This window comes from Sminthopsis crassicaudata, chromosome 1 (assembly GCF_048593235.1).
Source record: "Sminthopsis crassicaudata isolate SCR6 chromosome 1, ASM4859323v1, whole genome shotgun sequence".
Lineage (NCBI taxonomy): Eukaryota > Metazoa > Chordata > Mammalia > Dasyuromorphia > Dasyuridae > Sminthopsis > Sminthopsis crassicaudata.
Window position 1 is genome coordinate 85,814,344 of NC_133617.1, and position 21,045 is coordinate 85,835,388.

The 21,045-nt window shown below is 34.2% G+C and overlaps 1 protein-coding gene across 2 annotated transcripts in view; it reads left to right on the forward strand.

Moving 5' to 3' along the window:
- Positions 1-21,045, forward strand: part of TRAPPC9 (trafficking protein particle complex subunit 9) — a 968,086-nt gene that overhangs the window by 485,453 nt on the left and 461,588 nt on the right. The gene's annotated exons all lie outside the window — the stretch shown is intronic.

Consider the following 21,045-nt stretch of genomic DNA (forward strand, 5'->3'; position numbering starts at 1 on the left):
TATATTATTATTATTATTATTATTATTATTATTATTATTATTATTATTATTATTATTTCTTATTAACTTAATCATGTTTATATATTTTCTAGTTGTTCCAAATTGATGCTGCTATGTGTCCAGGATTGGAGATACAAAGATATAAAAATCCCCTAGTATCAATCCTTTTTTTCAGTATGCAGTTGGCCAGGAGAAGCTGCAGATAGATAATCAAGAATAAGAGAAAATAAAATGTGACAGTTACAAAGGGGAGTCCACAAATGTTCTGTAAGAATTTAAGGAAATTTAAGGAGAAAGATATATTAGATATAGCTCATATGAAGTATAGAAGGATAATTTGGAAGGCATCATTGGGGAAGTGATCACTGAGTTTAGCATTAAAGAATTTTGCCCTTCATTTGACGTACTTTTGAAGCCCAGTCAAATGATTGATAAACAGCATAGTCTGGTTGAAAAAAGCATTTGGATTGGGAATTAGAGATCCAGGTTTAAATTCTATCTCCATTAATTTGATTTGCTATGGAATGAGAAGCAAGCCATTTACTTGCTCTGAGCCTCAGTTTTTTAATCAGGGAATAATAACTTCGCTATCTCACAGGGTTACTTTAATTATTAAATGAAATATGTAATAAGACACTTTGTAAACTTTGAAATGTATAATACAGTTGTTACTGGTAATTATTATTTCTCTAGAATCTAATAACAATCCCTGAAAGTCTACTATATGTTATTAATAAAAGACATATTTTAAAATAAATTTTTATTTCTATCTTTTTTGCCATTAGGATTTTTTCCAGTGTTCCTACTCCTTTGAGTTATCCCATATAACAAATTATATTTTTAATGAAACAGGAAAAAAAAAAAAGAAAAAAACACAGCAAAACTAATCAACCAGTGTATCAAATTGTTGCACTTCTGTAGATCTCTCATCTTAGCAAAGGAGAGTGGGAGTAAAGACATATTTATAGTAGATGCATTATAGATAATTCTCAAGCAATTACTCTTCTTGCAAATTTTTAATAATAATAATAATAATAATAATAATGTAGATTATTTTTGATATTTGATTTCAGTGGCTTAGGGAAACTCACAGTACGGAACCTCTCTGTGAACTAGTACAGATTAGCAATTGCTCTGCCATTCATAGTTTTAGCAAATTGTATTTATCACTGAGGGAATAAGTAACTTCTGCTGGGTCCCATAAGCTGTGTGTCTTAGAAGTATATTCTTATATTCAAAACCATTTCTGTACATAGTATGCTATCCTCTCTAATGTCCACATGAATGAGTATCAGATGTGAAGTGGTTCATGATAAGAAGGTTGGCCAACATCTGACACATTTGACCATAGAAGTCATGAGCCCCCTACATTAAATCATGGGTGGTGCTATGTAGAATCACAAAATTTGAGATTTAGAAGCTTCTTTTCAGCCTTGTAATTTGGCTAGTTCATAGAAGTTAGCACTGTATGTACTGTGCTGTGCTATACTATATTACACTGTATTAGATATATTATGCCATATACTATAGCATGTCCAACCAGTTAGTAGTTCAACTTCTGCTAGACCTCCAGGGAGGGGGACGTATTGCCTCTCTAGGCAATGAATTTCATTTTTTGAACAGCTCTAATTCTTGGATATGTTTCCTGACATTGATTTAATGTAAAATTTACATCTTTTCAACTTAGAAACCCATTGCTCCCGATTCTGTCCACTTATACACCTTCAGGTACTTGGATACATATGTCATATTCCTCTTTCTCTTCTCTTTTCTAAGCTAATAAACACATCCGGTTCTTTCACCTAATTCTAATAGGCCATAGACATAAGACTCTTTACTAATCTATTGTCTGTCTTCTAGACTTACTCTACATCACCATTTTTCTTCTTAAACTGTGATACCCACAGCTGTATATAATAATCTGACAAGAATAGAACATAGAAGAAATATCATCTTTCTTTTCTCAGAAACCAGGTTTCTCTAAATGGGGTCCAGATACACATTAGATTTTGGGACTTCTATTCCACTAGTGATTCATATTGAGCTTGCAATCCATTAGAACCCTGAAATCTTTTTCAAAATACCAGCTGTCTATCCATGCCTTTCCAACTTATACTTGTTAAAATGAAAGATTTGATATTCTTTCTGTTGAATTTCATATTAGATTTATTCCAAATCTGTTAAAATCCTTATCTATTTTGACTGTCATCCAGTATATTCCACTGTTTTACTCATTTTGTATAATCTTGAAATTTGATGATCTTATCTGTTTTCATCTATGTGTCTAATAAAAATGGTTGAATGATATAGGATCATGTCCTGCCATGTAACAATGAACTATTAAATTTTTTTTTTAAGTCTATTCATCCAACTAGTACTAAATCTCACCCACTGACTATTGTAAATCCATATTGTGGCTTAGTCAGTAACCAGGAATACATCCATTCCAGGGAAATAATTTAACTATTATTTTATCCACTATAGAATCTTAATGGTAGCTTAAAGTTGAACATTCTTATTATTATTATCATTATAGCTTTTTATTGACAAAACATATGCATGGGTAATTTTTCAACATTGACCCTTGCAAAAACTTCTGTTCCAACTTTTTCCCTCCTTCCCTCCATGTCCTCCCCTAGATGGCAGGTAGTCTAATACATGTTAAATATGTTGAAATACATGTTAAACACAATATATGTATACATATTTATACAGCTATCTTGTTGCACAAGAAAGATCGGATTTAGAAAGAAGGTGAAAATTACCTGGGAAGAAAAACAAAAATGCAAGTAAACAAAAACAGAAAGAGTGTAAATGCTATGTTGTGGTTCACACTCATTTCCCAGTGTTCTTATGCTGGGTGTAGCTGGTTCTGTTCATTACTGATCAGTTGGAACTGATTTGGATCCTCTCATTGCCAAAGATAGCCACTTCTATCAGAATTGATCCTCATATATATTGTTGTTGAAGTGTATAATGATCTCCTGGTTCTGCTCATTTCACTCAGCATCAGTTCATTTAGGTCTCTCCAAGCCTCTCTGTATTCCTCCTGCTGGTCATTTCTTACAGAACAATAATATTCCTTAACATTCATATACCATAACTTATTTAGTCATTCTCCAATTGATAGGCATCCATTCAATTTCCAGTTTCTAACCACTACAAAAAAGGCTGCCACAAACATTTTTGCACATATGGGTCCCTTTGCTTTCTTTAAGATTTCTTTGAGATATAAGCCCAGTAGTAACACTGGTGGATCAAAGGGACTGCACAGTTTGATAATTTTTGAGCATATTTCCAAATTGCTCTCCAGAATGATTTTGCATCAGTGTCCCAGTTTTCCCACATTCCCTCTAACATTCGTCATTATCTCTTCCTGTCATCTTATCCACTCTGACAGGTGTGTAGTGGTATCTCAGAGTTGTTTTAGTTTGCATTTCTCTGATCAATAGTGATTTGGAACACCCTTTTGTATAAATAGAAATAGTTTCAATTTTATCATCTGAAAATTGTCTGTTCATATCCTTTGACCAGTTATCAATTGGAGAATAGCTTGATTTCTTATAAATTAGGGTCATTTTCTATATGTGTTGGAAATGAGGCCTTTATCAGAACCTTTAATTATAAAAAATGTTTCTCCAGATTATTGCTTCCCTTCTAATCTTGTTTGTATTAGTTTTGTTTGTACAAAACCTTTTTAGTTTGATATAATCAAAAATTTTATTTTGTGATCAATAATGATCTCCAGTTCTTCTTTGGTCACAAATTCCTTCCTCCTCCACAAGTCTGAGAAGTAAACTATCCTATGTTCTTCTAATTTATTTATAATCTTATTCTTTTTTTATTAATTTTATAATTATAATTTTTTGACAGTACATATGCATGAGTAATTTTTTTTAACAACATTATCCCTTGTATTCATTTTTCCAAATTTTCCCCTTCCTCCCTCTACTCCCTCCCCTAGATGACAGGCAGTTCCATACATATTAAATGTGTTACAGTTTAACCTAGATACAATATATGTGTGTAAATCCAATTTTCTTGTTGCACAGTAAGAATTGGATTCTGAAGGTATAAGTAACCTGGGTAGAAAGACAATAGTGCAAACAGTTTACATTCAATTCCCAGTGTTCCTTCTCTGGGTGTAGTTGTTTCTGTCCATCATTGATCAACTGGAAGTGAATTGGATCTTCTTTATGTTGAAGATATCCACTTCCATCAGAATACATCTTCATACAACAATGAAGTGTACAGTAATCCTCTGGTTCTATTCATTTCACTCAGCATCAGTTGATGTAAGTCTCTCCAAGCCTCTCTGTATTCCTCCTGTTGGTCATTTCTTACAGAGCAATAACATTCCATAACCTTCATATACCATAATTTAGCCAACCATTCTCCAACTGATGGACATCCATTCATTTTCCATTTTCTAGCCACTACAAAAAGGGCTGCCACAAACATTTTGGCACATACAGGTCCCTTTCCCTTCTTTAGTATTTCCTTCGGATATAAGCCCAGTAGTAGCACTGCTGGATCAAAGGGTATGCACAGTTGGATAACTTTTTGAGCATAGTTCCAAATTGCTCTCCAGAATGGCTGGATTCTTTCACATCTCCATCAACAATGCATGTGCCCCCATTTTCCCACATCCCCCTTATGAGACATCATAAGACTATTGTAGGACTGAAATCCTCAGGAATCATTGGATTCTCTGAGACATCATAAGACTATTGTAGGACTGAAATCCTCAGGAATCATTGGATTCTCTGAGGCATCATAAGACTATTGTAGGACTTGAAAATCCTCAGGAATCATTGGATTCTCTGAGGCATCATAAGACTATTGTAGGACTTGAAAATCCTCAGGAATCATTGGATTCTCTGAGGCATCATAAGACTATTGTAGGACTTGAAAATCCTCAGGAATCATTGGATTCTCTGAGGCATCATAAGACTGTTGCTGGACTTCAAAACCTTGTGGGGATCATTGGATTCTCTAACATATAAAAAGACTGATGTGGGACTTCAAAAACTTGTTGGGATCATTGGATTCCCTAACAGTGAAGCAATGGACAATAGATTGGTTTTGGACTATCTCTTGGTTGCTGAAGAAGGGGTATGTGTGTTTGGTGTTTACATACCCTCCTTCTAGGACTTCTGGAAATCTCTTACAATACCATGTTGATTTATATTGTTATATCACTACTTGCATGTACAATTCCTGTTTGTTACACCACATCGAGTCTGCACTGACTGTGGGGAGAGTCACCACTAATAGCCTCTGCGTTATTGCTATGTGCTTGTGTAATAACTCCCATGCTGATGGGTTTGTGCATACTTGTCTCTAATAAGGCCCTTCAATCCAGAAACCCGCTAGCAAATCCCCACTTCTCTTTGGTGCTTTTCATCTCCCTTCCTGAGATGTCAGGGAGGGCGTGATTATCTCCTTTTTAGTGCTTTCATCTCCCCTCCTGAGAAGTCAGGGGGGGCGTGATCACCTCCTTTTTGGGGTTCTCATCTCCCTGAAAAGTCATGGATGGCGCGATCTCCTGTGGTCTAAAACAAAAGAAAGTGGGAGATGTAAAGGGGTAGAACTGAGCAATGCACTTGGATAATGAAGCACATGAGACTAATTGCCAATTGGACGGTTCCCTATTAACTTGTTTGAAGGTTGACCCTCCCCAGCTGTTTTGTGCTGACTTGATTGGTGGGACAAAGAGGGGGAAGTGACTTGTGTGGGAGGAGTAAGAGAAACTTGGGTGGTGGAACTCACGCTCACTTGCACTCGTGACCTGGCTTTGGAGGCGATGGTAAAGATCTAGAAGAAAGACATTTAGTGATCCTGACTCCTGCTGATTTCTGGGAAGATAGAGTTCCATTATTAGTTTTGTCAGATTAGCCAATCTGACAGGTGTGTAGTGGTATCTCAAAGTTGTCTTAATTTGCATTTCTCTGATCAATAGTGATTTGAAACACTTTCATATGAGTGGAAATAGTTTGAATTTTATCCTCTGAAAATTGTCTGTTCATATCCTTTGACCATTTATCAATTGGAGAATGATTTCTTATAAATTAGAGTCAGTTCTCTATATATTTTGGAAATGAGACCTTTATCAGAACCTTTAACTGTAATAATATTTTCCCAATTTGTTACTTCCCTTCTAATCTTGTTTGCATTAGTTTTGTTTGTACAAAAGTTTTTTAATTTGATGTAATCAAAATCTTCTATTTTGTGATCAATAATGATCTCTAGTTCTCCTTTGGTCATAAATTCCTTCCTCCTCCATAGGTCTGAGAGGTAGACTATCCTTTGTTCCTCTAGTCTATTTATGATCTTATTCTTTATGCCTAAATAATGAACCCATTTTGATCTTACCTTGGTGTACCGTGTTAAGTGTGAGTCAATGCCTAATTTCTGCCATACTGATTTCCAATTTTCCAAGCAGTTTTTGTCAAATAGTGAATTCTTATCCCAAAAGTTGGGGGTTTTGGGTTTGTCAAAACTAGATTGTTATAGTTATTGACTATTTTGTCTTGTGAACCCAATCTATTCCACTCTTAGCCAATATCAATTGGTTTTGTTGACCGCTGCTTTATAATATAGTTTTAGATCTGGTATAGCTAGGCCACCTTCATTTGATTTTTTTTTTTTTTCATTAGTTCCCTTGAACATCTTGACCTTTTGTTCTTCCAGATGAATTTTGTTGTTATTTTTTTCTAGGTCATTAAAATAGTTTCTTTGGAGTCTGATTGGTATAGCACTGAATAAATAGATTAGTTTAGGTAGTATTGTCATCTTAATTATATTTGCTTGATCTATTCAAGAGCACTTAATATTTTTACAATTGTTTGGATCTGACTTTATTTGTGTGTAAAATGTTTTGTAGTTTTGCTCATAGTTCCTGACTTTCCCTTGGTAGATAGATTCCCAAATATTTAATGCTATTAACAGTTATTTTAAATGAAATTTCTCTTTATATTTCTTGTTGTTGGATTTTGTTAGTGATGTATAAAAATGTTGAGGATTTATATCAATTTATTTTGTATCCTGCAACTTTGCTAAAGTTGTTGATTATTTCTAACAGCTTTTTAGTAGAATTTCTGGGGTTCTCAAAGTATACCATCATATCATCTTCAAAGAGTGATAATTTGGTTTACTCATTACCTATTCTAATTCCTTTAATCTCTTTTTCATCTCTTTTTGCCAAAGCTAGCATTTCTAATACAATACTGAATAGTAATGGTAATAGTGGGCAACCTTGTTTCACTCCTGATTTTATTAGGAATGCTTCCATTTGATCCATTTATTCCTATACTCTCTAGTGTTTTTGATAGTAATGGGTCTTGCATTTTATCAAATGCTTTTTCTGTACCTATTGAGATGATCATATGGTTTTTGTTAATTTGGTTATTGATATAGTCGATTATGCTAATAGTTTTCCTAATATTGAACCAGCCCTGCATTCCTGATATAAATCCTACTTGGTCATGGTGTATTATCCTGAGTATGATTTTCTGTAATCTTTTTGCTAATATTTTATGTAAGATTTTTGCATCAATGTTCATTAGGGAGATTGGTCTATAATTTTCTTTTTTGTTTTTGTCCTACCTGGTTCAGGTATCAGTACTATGTGTCATAAAAGGAATTTGGTGGGATTCCTTCAATCCCTATTTTTTCAAATAGTTTATATTACATTGGAGTTAATTGTTCTTTAAATAAATATAAATCCACATGTAAATCCATTTGGTCCTGGGGATTTTTTCTTAGGGAGTTGATTAGTAGCTTGTTCTATTTTTTTTTTTCTAAAATATGACTATATAACCAATTTAATTCTTCCTCTGTTAATTCGGGCAACCTATATTTTTAAGGTATTCATCCATTTCATTTACTTCTTCATTAGTGGCAAGTTCTCCCTTTTCATTTTTAAGACTAATAATTTGATTTTCCTCTTTCCTTTTTCTAATCAAATTTACCAAGAGTTTATCTATTTTGTTGGTTTTTTCATAGAACCAACTCTTAGCTTTATTAATTCAATGGTTTTTTTACTTTCAATTTTATTAATCTCTCTTTTTATTTTTAGAATTTCAAGTTTAGTGTTTGGAGGTTTTTAATTTGTTCTTTTTCTAGCTTTTTTAGTTGCAAGCCTAATTCACGGATTTTCTCTTTATTTTATGCAAGTAGGCCTCTAGAGAAATAAAATTTCTCCTCATTACTGCTTTGGCTGCATTTCATACATTTTGGTATATTGTCTCATTATTGTCATTCTTGTGGATTAAATTATTAATTGTGTCTATGATTTGACGTTTCACCCAATCATTCTTTAGGATGAGATTATTTAGTTTCCAATTATGTTTTGGTCTCTTTTTCCCTGCTTTTTTATTGAATGTAATTTTTATTTCATTGTGATCTGAAAAGGATGCATTTGAATTTGAGGTCACTTTTTCTATAGGTTCCATGAACTGCCAAGAAGAAAGTATACTCCTTTCTGTCTCCATTTAGTTTTCTCTAAAGATCTATCATACCTTACTTTTCTAGTGTTCTATTTATCTCTTTAACTTCTTTCTTATTTGTTTTGTGGTTTGATTTATCTAGTTCTAAGAGAGCAAGGTTGCAGCTCTCTTAATTTCTCCTTTAGGAATTTACATGCTATACCACTTGTTGCTTATATGTTTAGTACTGATATTGCTTCATTCTCTATGCTGTTCTTTAGCAAGATGCCCTTCCTTATCTCTTTTAATTAAATCAATTTTTGCTTTTGCTTGATCTGAGATCAGGATGGCTACTTTTCTTTTTTGACTTCACCTGAAGTATAGTAGATTCTGCTACAGTCTTTTAGCTTTATTCTGTATATATTGCCCTGCTTCAAGTGTGTTTCCTGTACTTAACATATTGTAGGTTTCTGGCTTTTATTCCAGTCTGCTATCTGCCTCCATTTTATGGGGTAGTTTATCCCATTCACATTTATTTTTAAAATTACTAATTCTATTTCCTGCCATCTTGTTAACCCCAAATTATTCTTTTCTATTTCCTTTTCCCCCTTGCCCCCCTCCCTAGTATGAGCACCACTTGCTTCATGCAGCCCTCCCTCCTTAGGATCCCTCCCCCCCTTAGAGTACCTTCCCTTTTCTTAAACCTTTCACTTACAATTTCTCTATTCACTTTTGTTTATCCTATTCCTTCCCTTTTCGCTTTTCACCTCCCACCTTTCAATGAGGTGGGAGAAGTTTCTCTGTAAATTGAATATGTCTAATATTTTCTCTTTGAGCCAGTTCTGAGGAGAGTAAGATTCACACTGTGTTCAGCCCCCTCCCTTTGTTCCCTCAGGTATAATAGGTTTCCTTTGCCTCTTAGTGAGATATAGTTCTTCCACTTTTCCCTTTTTTCTGATATAATTTCCTTTTCACCTCTAGTTCCTTTTTTATAATATAACAGTAAAACCAAATTATACACATACTCTTTATGTATACTCATAACAGAAATATAATTCTCAAGAGTTGTTTTTATCTTTTTTATGCTTCTCTTGAGCTCTACATTTGGAAGTCAAACTTTTTGTTTAGTTCTGGTTTTTTCATTAGAAATAAATGGAATTAACCTATTTCATTGAATGTCCATCTTCTTCCCTGGAAGAAAATGCTCATTTTCCTTAGCCTTTCAGAATATTAGATTCCAGGACACTGTGGACACTGCTAGATCCTTAGTAATTCTTATTGTGGTTCCTCTATATTTGATTTTTTTTTCCTGACTGTTTGTAGTAATTTTTCCTTGATCTGATGGTTCTGGAATTTAGCCACAGTTCTTAGAGTTTTGATCTTGGGGTCTCTTTCAGTAGAAGTTTGATGATTTCTTTCAATGTCTATTTTACCTTCTTTGTCTTTAACATCTGGACAGTTCTCTTTGACGTTTTCCTGAAAAATATTGTTTAGTCTCTTTTTTTCATCATGATTTTCAGGGAGTCCAATAATCCTTAGATTATCTCTCCTAGATCTATTTTCCAAGTCTGTTGTTTTCCCAAGTAGGTATTTAACATGTCTTTTCTTTTTTCTTTTTTTTTTTTCTTTTTTTGGTTTTGCTTGACTGATTCTTGGTGTCTTCTCGAGTCATTCATTTCCATTTGTTCAATTCTTATTTATGATGAATTATTTTCTTCATTTACTTTTAGAATCTCTTTTTGTAATTGTCCAATTGAGTTTTTAAATGAGTTGCTTTGTTCTATGGAATTTTTTTTTCCATTTTGCCAATTTCATTTTTTAAGGAATTATTTTCTTTTTCCAGTTCACTAATTCTGTTTTTCAAGGATTTGATTTCTTTATCCACTCTATCTTTTAATGAGTGGGATGACTTATCCAGACATTCTTGCCAAGTTTCCCTTTCCTTTTCCTTTTGTTCTTCTAGCTCTCTTGTGAAAGCCTTGTGTGATGAGGACCATGCCATATCACCATTTGGGGCTTCACCTGGAGACAATCTGTTTTTAGTCTCCTCAGGATCTGAAGTCTGCTCTCTTTCATTATAGAAGTAATGTATTATTAGAGCCCACTTTAACTTTTTGATCATTTTAACAACAACAAAAAGAAGCTGCAGAACATTTTGGGGCAGTGTGGTATTACCAAGCTTCTTCAACAGACAACAGGAAGTAGCAGTGAAGCAGCAGGGTGACAGCAATGGCTGTGCTGGGGTTAGTGGTTACATACTGAGATTGGGCTGGTGTGGGTATGGCCAGGACCTGAGAGACCCTAGCATTTGGGAGTTATGGTCTTTATGCCTTGTGTTTGTAGCTTCTCTGCTGATCTACTGGCTTGCTGCCAGAGCAGAGTAGCTGACACTGGGGTAAAATTCTCCCTGCAGATTTTCTGCTGACTGAGACCACACCTCATCCCCTCTGGTCTGCTCAGTGTGAACTGTTTCCCCGTGCTGTTATTGCCTGCCTGAGTCTGCCCCTGACCTAGCTCCATTCTGTCCCCACCCAAGAACAAAAACAAATATTTTCTGGTGAATTTTGAGATAATCTTCTGTTGGCAATATGTTGTATTCCTAATATTTGTGGGTTCTGACAATCAAGCTTAATTCCAAGGCTGATTTTCATAAAAAATAGTTTGAGGGAAAAAGAGAGCTCAGATAGAGGTGTATGTCCTCTCTGCCATCTTGGCTCCACCCCCAGAAAGTTGAAAAAAAAAGAGTTATTATTTTTCTGACTTAAAGAATAATCTTTTGAGAACTACTGTTCCTTCTCCATATTTACTTAAGTAAAGCTAAGCAATATTTGGAATGACAAATGAATGAAAGCTTTTCCCATCATTTTGGTCACTAGCATGTTATTTGTAAAGTGTTTAGAGTCAAAAGAAGACTTTAGGTTTGATATACTACTTATTTACTATGAAACCTTTGATTAATTACTTCTTCATTATGGATCTCAGTTTCTTCACCTTTAAAATGGAGATGATAATACTTGTCACAACTTGTTATATTTTTCACAATAATACTTGTCAAAGGATTGTTTATAAGGGTTGTTTTAATTATAGAGCTTTTTGGATTTATGATTTATAAAAAAAAATTCTTTCTGTTGCTGTTTTTCCAATATTAGTCTCTTGTTTAAAGTACAATGTTTTAGAGATACAGCCATGTGAATTTTCTGTTTTGTATTTCAATGGTTGTGTGTGGCTAAATAAGATGGTGGAAATCACTGTGTAGCTAATAATAGCTTTGCTACAAAGTCAGATATTTTCTTTACTGTTGACATATATTGCTAATTGCATACAGTATTATCTGCTTTGTGTATTCTTATATAATTATTTGCTTATATTAGACTGGGCCATGTTATAGTTTTCTAAATTGAAATTTATTACTTATGTTTTCATTATAATTTTACTATTTATATAGAGCGATAGAGTATTATAGCAACTCTAGAACACATCAGAGAAATTTAGAATATGAAGGGAGAGCCTTGGAATATATAGGATTAAAAGAAGAGATTTTAGGAACCTTCTAGTTCAACTCCTTCATTTATCAGAAAAATAAATAGAGAGATGATTACTTAGCCAAAAGTGGTTAGTATTATAGGAAGAACTAAAATTTCATTATCCTTTTTCCCAGGCCAGTAGTCCTTCTGTTACTTTCTGTCATGCTTCTTTCTGGAGTATTTTGTAGAACTTTTATAGTCCAAAGAAATCCAAGAGGTCTTTTACTTTCTCATTCTCTGATGTACATTCAGTGTCATTATTGAAGGAAGTGTTAAACCATATGAATTTTCCAGATAACTGAAACAGAGCCTTAAAATATTTAAAATTATTTCTTTTTCCCTTCTTTGATAGAGCCTTACAAAATGTGCAATATACTATTTAATCATGTATGTTAAACATAATTTAATCTTTTATTAGTGACCTAGGATCATCATTAAGAAATTCTGTTAGTTTTTTGTTTTTAATGTAGTTATGCTGTTAAGAATTAAGGAATGAAAGACTTTTAAAAGTCAATGACCTCAGATTACTGTGCTTTTATTATTATCCAGTCTACTTTTGTCATTCTTCTATATGTGAATTTTTCACTGAATTTTCCTCTATTCCTTCTGTCATTGCGCTACTTTGTCATGGAATCACAGGAACATGCTTATTGTAGTGATTGTGTGGTGTTGAAAAAAATCCTGTATTAGAGAGTTGTGCAGGCATTGTGAAGTTAAGTCACTTGGCCAGTGTGTGATGCTGGTCTTTAACCCACTTACTTTGAGGCCATCTCTATCACATAGGCCAAACTCTTTGTCAGGACTAAATTTCCTAAGAATAAAGGTAAAGAGGTACATATCAAAAAAGTCAACTGCAGAAATATGTAATTAGGTAGATATGACTAACCAGAGTCATGTGGGGAAAAAAAAGTATTTTAGTTTCCCTTGTTCTATATAAATCAACAGTGTGAAGTGACAGGTCCCTTCCTCTCCACAAAAAGATAGATTAATTTTAATCCGCATAAGTGAGGTACAGTGTCCAGAATGAGGGAAGTGAGCATACCTTAGCTTTTTCCAGTCATCAGAATACATCCAAATATTATGCTCATGTTAAGGTGTCAGTCATGCTTTCTGAAGAACATCGACATTCCAAAGAAGGATAATTGGGATTATGCTTGTATCAAGCCAGAAACTGTGAAACAAGTTAAGGATATTTAGATTGAAGAAAAATAGGTTTACTATAGAGGAGAGTTGGGGTGGGTGGTTGGAATTCAAGATTTTGTCAAATATGCGAAGATCTGTCATATGGGAAGCACAGTAGAATGTTCTGTTTGGCCACAGAAAGAAAACTAGGAGCAGTAGTAGAGTTAAACTCATTATAAAGAAAAACTTCCTAAGAATCTAAGAAATATGATACATTTCTCTTGAAGGTTTAAGTAAAAGTTGGATGATCACTGGTCAGGGAAATTGTGGAGAAGTTTGATCTTTTGGGGGCTAATGCTTTGAGATAACTTTTAAATTCTGAGCTTCTGGAATAGTTTGATTCTCTGAGTTTGGCCTTGACAGATAGGTGAGATTTCAAAGAGTCAAAGCTATTTTATGATGAAACATACATGAAAATGAATGCAGAAGAGTTGACAATATTTACTATTTTGAGTTTATGAAATTTCCTTGCAGAAATATAAATATATTTCACTTGATTTAATAAAGTCATATAGTATTTTGATATTAACTCCTTATGTGACATCAAAATGGTAAAATTGTTAAGGAAATACATTTTAATAGGTTGCTATAAGTTTCCTTCCATGATCAATGAGCATATAGGAAGAACAATTTCTTCTGAGCCCCTTAAAATCAGTTATCATTCTCTCTATTTTAAGATGCCAAATCTGTTTACAAAGCATAATCACATGACAATGTGTAGGTATTAATTGATATTAATAACAATGCCACATGCAACTACAGCTACTTAGAAACAAACTTCTAAATTAATTCCATCCTACTCCATCCTCCTTCCCCCCCAAGAATAGGACAGAGTATGTTTCTTTTTTTTTTAATTATTTTTTTAAATTTTATTTTTTTTCAGAGGATGTTTCAATTGGCATGGAACAACATTGTCATATATATTTAATAAGTAAAAGGAGGGATTGGGTTTATTCTAGATAGAATTTAGTTCTCTAGTAGGAAGAAATATATACTCTTTTATTTTTAACTGATTTATCTTTCCCATATATTCTGTTTTTAATATTGCTTGAATACCTTTAACAATGACAAAAGTATTCCTTTAAAAAATAATTTGAGTTCTACTTTAAGACTGTGTTTCCTCTAAGGAAAGTGGGAACGACCTTGATATGATAGATAAAATATCTAGAAGAGAGCCACCAGAATAGCAAAGGGCCCTGAGTTAATGTCCTAGAGCTGAGGAATAGAGTACGTGAAAGGAATGACAGCTTTGTTTGTTTCATATAGGAATGAAGAATCTTCATGTGGAATGATTAGGTGACTTCTCATATAAAAGTTAGAGGTTTGGACTAAATGCTTTGGTTGATTGATTTTGCATTGTCCTGAAGGAAGAACTAGAAGGAGGAAGTTGCAAAGAGGCAATCTAAGCTATTCACACAAGTACAGTGCATTGTCTTGGAAGGCATTGTGTTCTTCAGTCATTGGAAGCCTTTACGTAGAAGCTGGATGGCCACTTGTTGGGTACATTCACTTTGAGTAAGTTAGGGCAGATCATTGCTAATGTCCTTCCAAACTCTGTAATTCTATCCATAACTGATCTAATCTAACCTTCTCATTTTATGTGCAATGAAATTGATATTCAGAGAATTTAATTGATTTGCTGAATTGTCATATCTATAGGAAATAGAATTGTAGTGTCTGGAATAGCTCTATGGAGGATCTCGGGACCAGCCCTGGTCTAGTGGAGGAGTGAAGTAGGCAGGAGAGCCACTAGGAGGATGGTCAAAAATGGAATGTTTCTATTTCCAGTCCTCTCAGCCCTTAAATACCTTAGTACAATTACATCATCACACACACTAAGTATGTGTGAACTAGAGAACCATCATCTCATTAATCACACTGAGTAAACACCCTGCTGTATCTTTGCTTCAAGTACACTTTTCTCAGAGTTCCCCAATATCTGAGGTGCTCTACATAGAACAACCAGATTTCAAGTAAATTTCAAAAAATTATGCTTTTTATACTAGAACATTCCCTGCGTGAGCCACAAGTTTTTCTCTATGTAAATTGGGGATAGTCACTTCCTGCCCCGTTTCTTTCATAGAACTAATGGGGGATAGTCAAATGAGATAAAGAGCATAATATTGCCTCAATTATAAAATATTATGTAAATTTGATATCATTGTTATTGGGAATACATGCTTTTGTTAGTGTTCTCCATACCTTAGTAGAAAGTCTTCATGAGTTTCTGTGACCATCACCCCCTTTTATATGCTACTTTACCTTTAACACTGTGTATGCTTTGATATTTAGCCCATTTAGAGAATTCCGTAGATTTTTTCAATAAAACTTGTAGTAGGATAAGCAAATGCATGTGCTTCATTGGCCTTAGGAGAACTCAAGGTCTTCTGTATACTATACTAAGACATCCAAAGTCTCCAGTGAATTATTGTTTCTTACAGGAAAGGAGGGAGTATTTGTAACAGATTGGCCAATATGCTTAACCTAAGTATGATATTTTGTTAATTAATATGTTTGTTCCAGGGACAGCTAGGTGGCACAGTAATAGAGCACCAGCCCTGAATTCAGAATGACCTGAGTTCAAAATATGATCTCAGACACTTAACGTTTCCTAGCTGTGTGACCCTGGGCAAGTCACTTAACCCCAATTGCCTCAGCAAAAATAATAATAATAATAATAATAATAATAATAATAATAATAATAATAATAATAATAATGTTTGTTCCTTCCTTAAGTAGTTTTTAAAAGGATCTTTTGAACATGGGACATCCTACTATGTTCAATGAAGGGATACAAAAAATGAAAAATGAAACAGTACCTGCTGTCAAGATGTTTATAATCTGAAAGGAGACATAATACGTGACTTCAAACAACCATAATATAAAAAAAGAAGATATATTCATAGGATTTACAAATGGCTATTATCATGAGGAAGAGGTCATTTTCAGCTAGCAGAATTAGACAAGGTTTCATGAAAAAACTCACATTGTTCACCTGGGCTTTGAAGGATCAGTTGGTTTTCAATAGCCAGAGTATAGGTCTTCTGGAAAGGAAACTATGATGAGACATCTCAGTGGAAAAGAAGGGGTACAAAAGTAGTTTACATTACCTGGAGCATAGAGTAATTAGGTGGTTATAATGTGCTGTTGTCTCCAGAAGCTGCCGATCGCTCTCTGGGAGGAGATCTGCTGTGTCAACTCAAATCTCTCTGACAGATTCTTCTTCCTGTAGAGAGCCGACTTCCCTTCCTGCAGAGAGCTGCCTCAAGTCTGGTCCAGAAACAGCTCCCTTTTTCCTCCAGAGCTGCCCTCTTTTATCCTCCCAGAGAATGGGCGTGGGATAATGCAAGGGCTTCTGGTAAGAATTGCTTCAACCAATGAACTTGCTCCTCCTAAGCATGCAAGCTCTTCTCCAGGAAAGGCCTGAACTAGAGAATTGTCAAGTACCCCTAGCACTTAGTAAAAACCTAGTATCTCATTATCTCATTAGCACTAACAGGTGGTGGGAAGGAAAGTCAAAATGGTATCACGGTGGATTGTAGAGGCCCTAAGGGCCAAACTAAGGAGTCTGGATTTTAGTAAACAGAGAACAACTATTACCAAGAAAGGAGAGAGACTTTTATAGAGTAAAGCATCTTGTTTGGGCCCTTATACCAAATGGCCATTCAAGAATGATTAATTTTGGTTATGGTGTTCAGCACCAGAATACTTTTGAGATATGAGTTTAGCTGCAAAGAGTTAAGAAAACATTTCAATTCACTTTAAAGTTAGAATTTTTAAAATCAGTGAGCATTTATTGAACACTAATTATGTGCTTGACAATGTACTAGGTATGGGGAAAAATGCAATGAGAGCTCATGCTCTCAAATGAGACAACATTCAAATAATTATATATATGCCAGAGATAGATACAATATAAGTGGAAGGTAATCTCAAATGGAAAATACTAGCAGTTTATTTGTGTGTGTGATACCTAGAAAGATTTACTTGTAAAAAGTGGCACTTGTTTTGACTCCTGAAGATAGCCAGGAGATATAGGTAAGAAAAGTAACCATTCCAGGCATGGCTGATAGTCAGGAGATGGAGTGTCATCAACCACATGCAGCAAGAAGGCCATTTCTCTTGGGGCCTTAAGTCCATATGGGGGAGTTTAGTGTAAGAAGTATGGAAATGTGGAGATAAAATTAACAGGGCTTTGGAGTCTGTCAAATGAGGGGAAATAACACAAGAGATCCATGCTTTGGGAAGACCACTTTGGCAGAGAAGTGGAAGATGAATTAGAATAGGGATTTGAGGCAATGAGACAAATCAGAAACCTATTGCAGTAGTCTAGGCAAAAAATGACCAGGGCTTATACCGAAATAGTGTCTCTGTAGGTAGAGAGAAGGGACATAGGAGGACATTATGAAGGTGAAGTGACAATATGACTCTGGATTGGATATGCAACATGGATATCAATGAAGAATGGAAGAGTTCACTGAGGTTCTGAGCCTGGGCAATTGGGAGCATTGTGGTACCCTGACAGTATTTTGAAAAATTCGATTTTATTTTATTTTTTTCAAATAAAAAAATTCTACTTTATCTCCTCTTCCTTTCCCAGTAAAAAAATTAAGGAGAAAATTAGGAATGTTTCCCAGTCAGTAGAGGAGAAATCAAGGTTTGTTTTAGATTTGTTGAGTTTGATATGCATGTGGGGCATTTAGTTAAGATATTAATCAATAGTCAATAATTAATTATTAAATACCCTCTCTGTGTTAGGCAAAATATAAATAAAGATAAAAACTGAGACAGTACTTACTGTCTAATGGGGAATGACTATGCCCAAATGGAAGTTAAAAAACAAGGTGAGGTAGAAAGGGGAGAGGAAGAAGATACCATCAGGCCCAAAGGTATTCTGGAGAAGTCCAAAGAAATCCAAAAACAATGTAACAGGTATTAAGTGGGGAAAAGACTGTACTAAAACCTTTCCTTAAATAGAGACCTTAAAGCACTATATAAATGCTACCTATTCTTATTGTCATGATTATTATAATTCTATTTCTGTCCCCTCCAGTATTCAGTCCATTCCTTTAAATTAGATCACAAAATGTTGGGACCCTGTCTTCCCAGAATCAGCCGGAGTCAGAATAATCAAGTCTTTATTATTGGTCTTTTGGGGTCCCAGTCGGTCAAGGGATTAGATCTAGCAATCTCTACACCTCCTTCTTCTCTCTCCACTGCCAGGAGAATGCCTCAATTTCCTCTCCTACTCGACCCACACAAGTCTCTTCCCCTTCTTTGTCCCACTGATCCAGCCAGCACAGAATAGTTGGGGAGGGTCATCCTTCAAACATGTTAATAGAGAATTGTCCAATTGGCAATTAGTCTCATGTGCTCCATTATCCAAGTGCATTTTCTCAGTTCTAGCCCTTTACAACAAAACAATATTCCTAAGACACAAATTTGACCATAGTGTTCCCTTGCTTAATAATTTTCAGTGTTTTCTGATTAACTACAAAATAAAATACAAATTCCTTTAACTTACATTTATGATCCTTAACAATCTGTTTTTAATCTACCTTTCCAGCCTTATTTCATAATGTTCTGAATTATCAATTCCAACTGAAATGGACTACTAGCTCTTCTCTGAACTTGATGTTATTTCTTGTAATTGTGTATTTCTGGTTATTAATGCTTGGAATGTACTGCTTTGTTTCTGACTTAATGACTACTTTTGTACCTTCTATCCATACTTATGGATACTATTTCTTATATGAAGGCTTTACTTATTTTCTCAACTAAAAGTGTTCTCTCCTTCCTCACATTTCACTTACTTAGTCTGAGTTCTCTTTTGACTCTATTACTTCATACTTGTGTCTTAAGTATAGAAATAGTGTCATCTAAAATCTTTCTATACCCTCAGCTTAATATAGTACTTTGTTCATATTAAGAGCTTAATACAATTGTTTCAATTGATCACTTCTTTCTCTGACGTGTTTTGCATTCTTTTTCTGCTCTTCTATTTTAATATTTTAATCACAATAGATATTCATAAATCAGAAAATTCTCAATTTTATTCTTTTAAATGTCTTTATCATACATTTTAACTAAAATGCTACATCTTCTTTGTCCCTGGTAAGTGATGACTATGTGCATATCCAGAAAATGGTTTCATTATTTTTCCAGAGAATGTTGGACATAGATTTCTGAACAGATTTATTTAACAAGCATAATCCTGTGGACACATGCTGAAATCTTCTTATACATTCAAACAGAGAAAACATAATAACTAAAGAGCTATTGCAAAGGTGAATATCAGTCTATTCATTACACACACACACACAAACTATCAAGAGTAATGATGATTTTTCTGTAATATGTTTTTTTATTTTTAATTTTTTTAAATAAAGACTTACTTGGATTCAATTCTTTGATTATATGATTTACAAAAAAAACCTATTGATCCTAATATTGAGTAATAGTCCTTTTTGGAAGCATGGCATGTTGAAAAATGTCTAGCATAATAGGTTTGGAAAAGGCCAATAGATTTGTAGTAGAAGTGGACCTTTTCTCTTTGATGTTTCATCCTTTAATGGACCCTTCATACATATACTAAATATTTAATATATATATATATATATGTATGTTTATACTCGCCACATTTTAAATGTAAATGATGTAATAGTTATTGTGTTTATGCTTACCAAGTAAAGATCAAACTAATTTGCCTATATAAGATTAATCTGTCTATATGGGATACCTACATGATGTAGCTATCATGATAGATCAGATCTAAGGCCATCTGGAGAGGGAAGTGCAGCCAAGGACTTCATCAGCATTCTGGCTAGGGAGAAACGGTAGATAGACATCAAGAGTACTGATGAAATTTAGTATTCCTTTTTTCATTTTCAGAGAGGAATATCAAGATAAAATTTTTCATCTCCCCCTCAGATATCTGTGAATTAGGAGGAAGAGTTTGGATTCAAAAGAAAAGATGCTTCCCTGTTCACTCTTAAGAGGAAAGGGTAGCATTTAGCTTATATTTGCAGGTCAGCCCCTTTCTACCATGTGCTGATGATACAAAAGACCATCACAAATAGTGAATTATCCCCAATTGATAAATGGCCAAAGGATATGAATAGTCAGATGATGAAATTAAAGCCATCTATATTTATATGAAAAAAATTCTCTAAATCACTATTGGTTAGATAAATGCAAATTAAAACAACTTTGAGTTATCACCTTACATCTCTCTGATTAGCTAAGGTGACAGGAAAAGATAATAATAAATGTTGGAGGGGATATGGGAAAAACTGGGATACTGATGCATTGTTGCTGGAGTTATGAACATATCCAACCATTCTAGAGAGCAGTTTGGAACTGTGCATATCTTTTGACCCAGAAATACTATTATTGGGTCTGTATCCCAAGGAGGGAACAGGATTATGTGCATGTACAAAAATATTTGTAGCAGCTCTTTTTGTGGTAGTAAAGAATTGGAAAATGAGTAGATACCTATCAATTGGGGAATAACTGAACAAGTTGTGGTATATGAAGGTAATGGAATATTATTGTTCTTAAAAAAAAAAAAGATGAACAAGATGATTTTAGAAAGGCCTGGAAAGATTTATATGAACTGATGCTGAACAAAACAAGCAGAATCAGTAATACATTGTACACAATAACAGCAAGAATATGCAGTGATCAGCTATAAAAGACTTGGTTCTTCTCAGTAGTTCAGTACTCCAAAGGCAACCCTAATAGACTTTATTAATCAGAGAAATGCAAATTAAGACAACTCTGAGATACCACTACACACCTGATAGAAAATGCCATCTGTATCTAGAAAAATAACCATGGAGATTGAATGTAAATCAACACATACTATGTTGACTTCTTTTTTTTTTTTTTTTTTTCCCTTTCCCATGGTT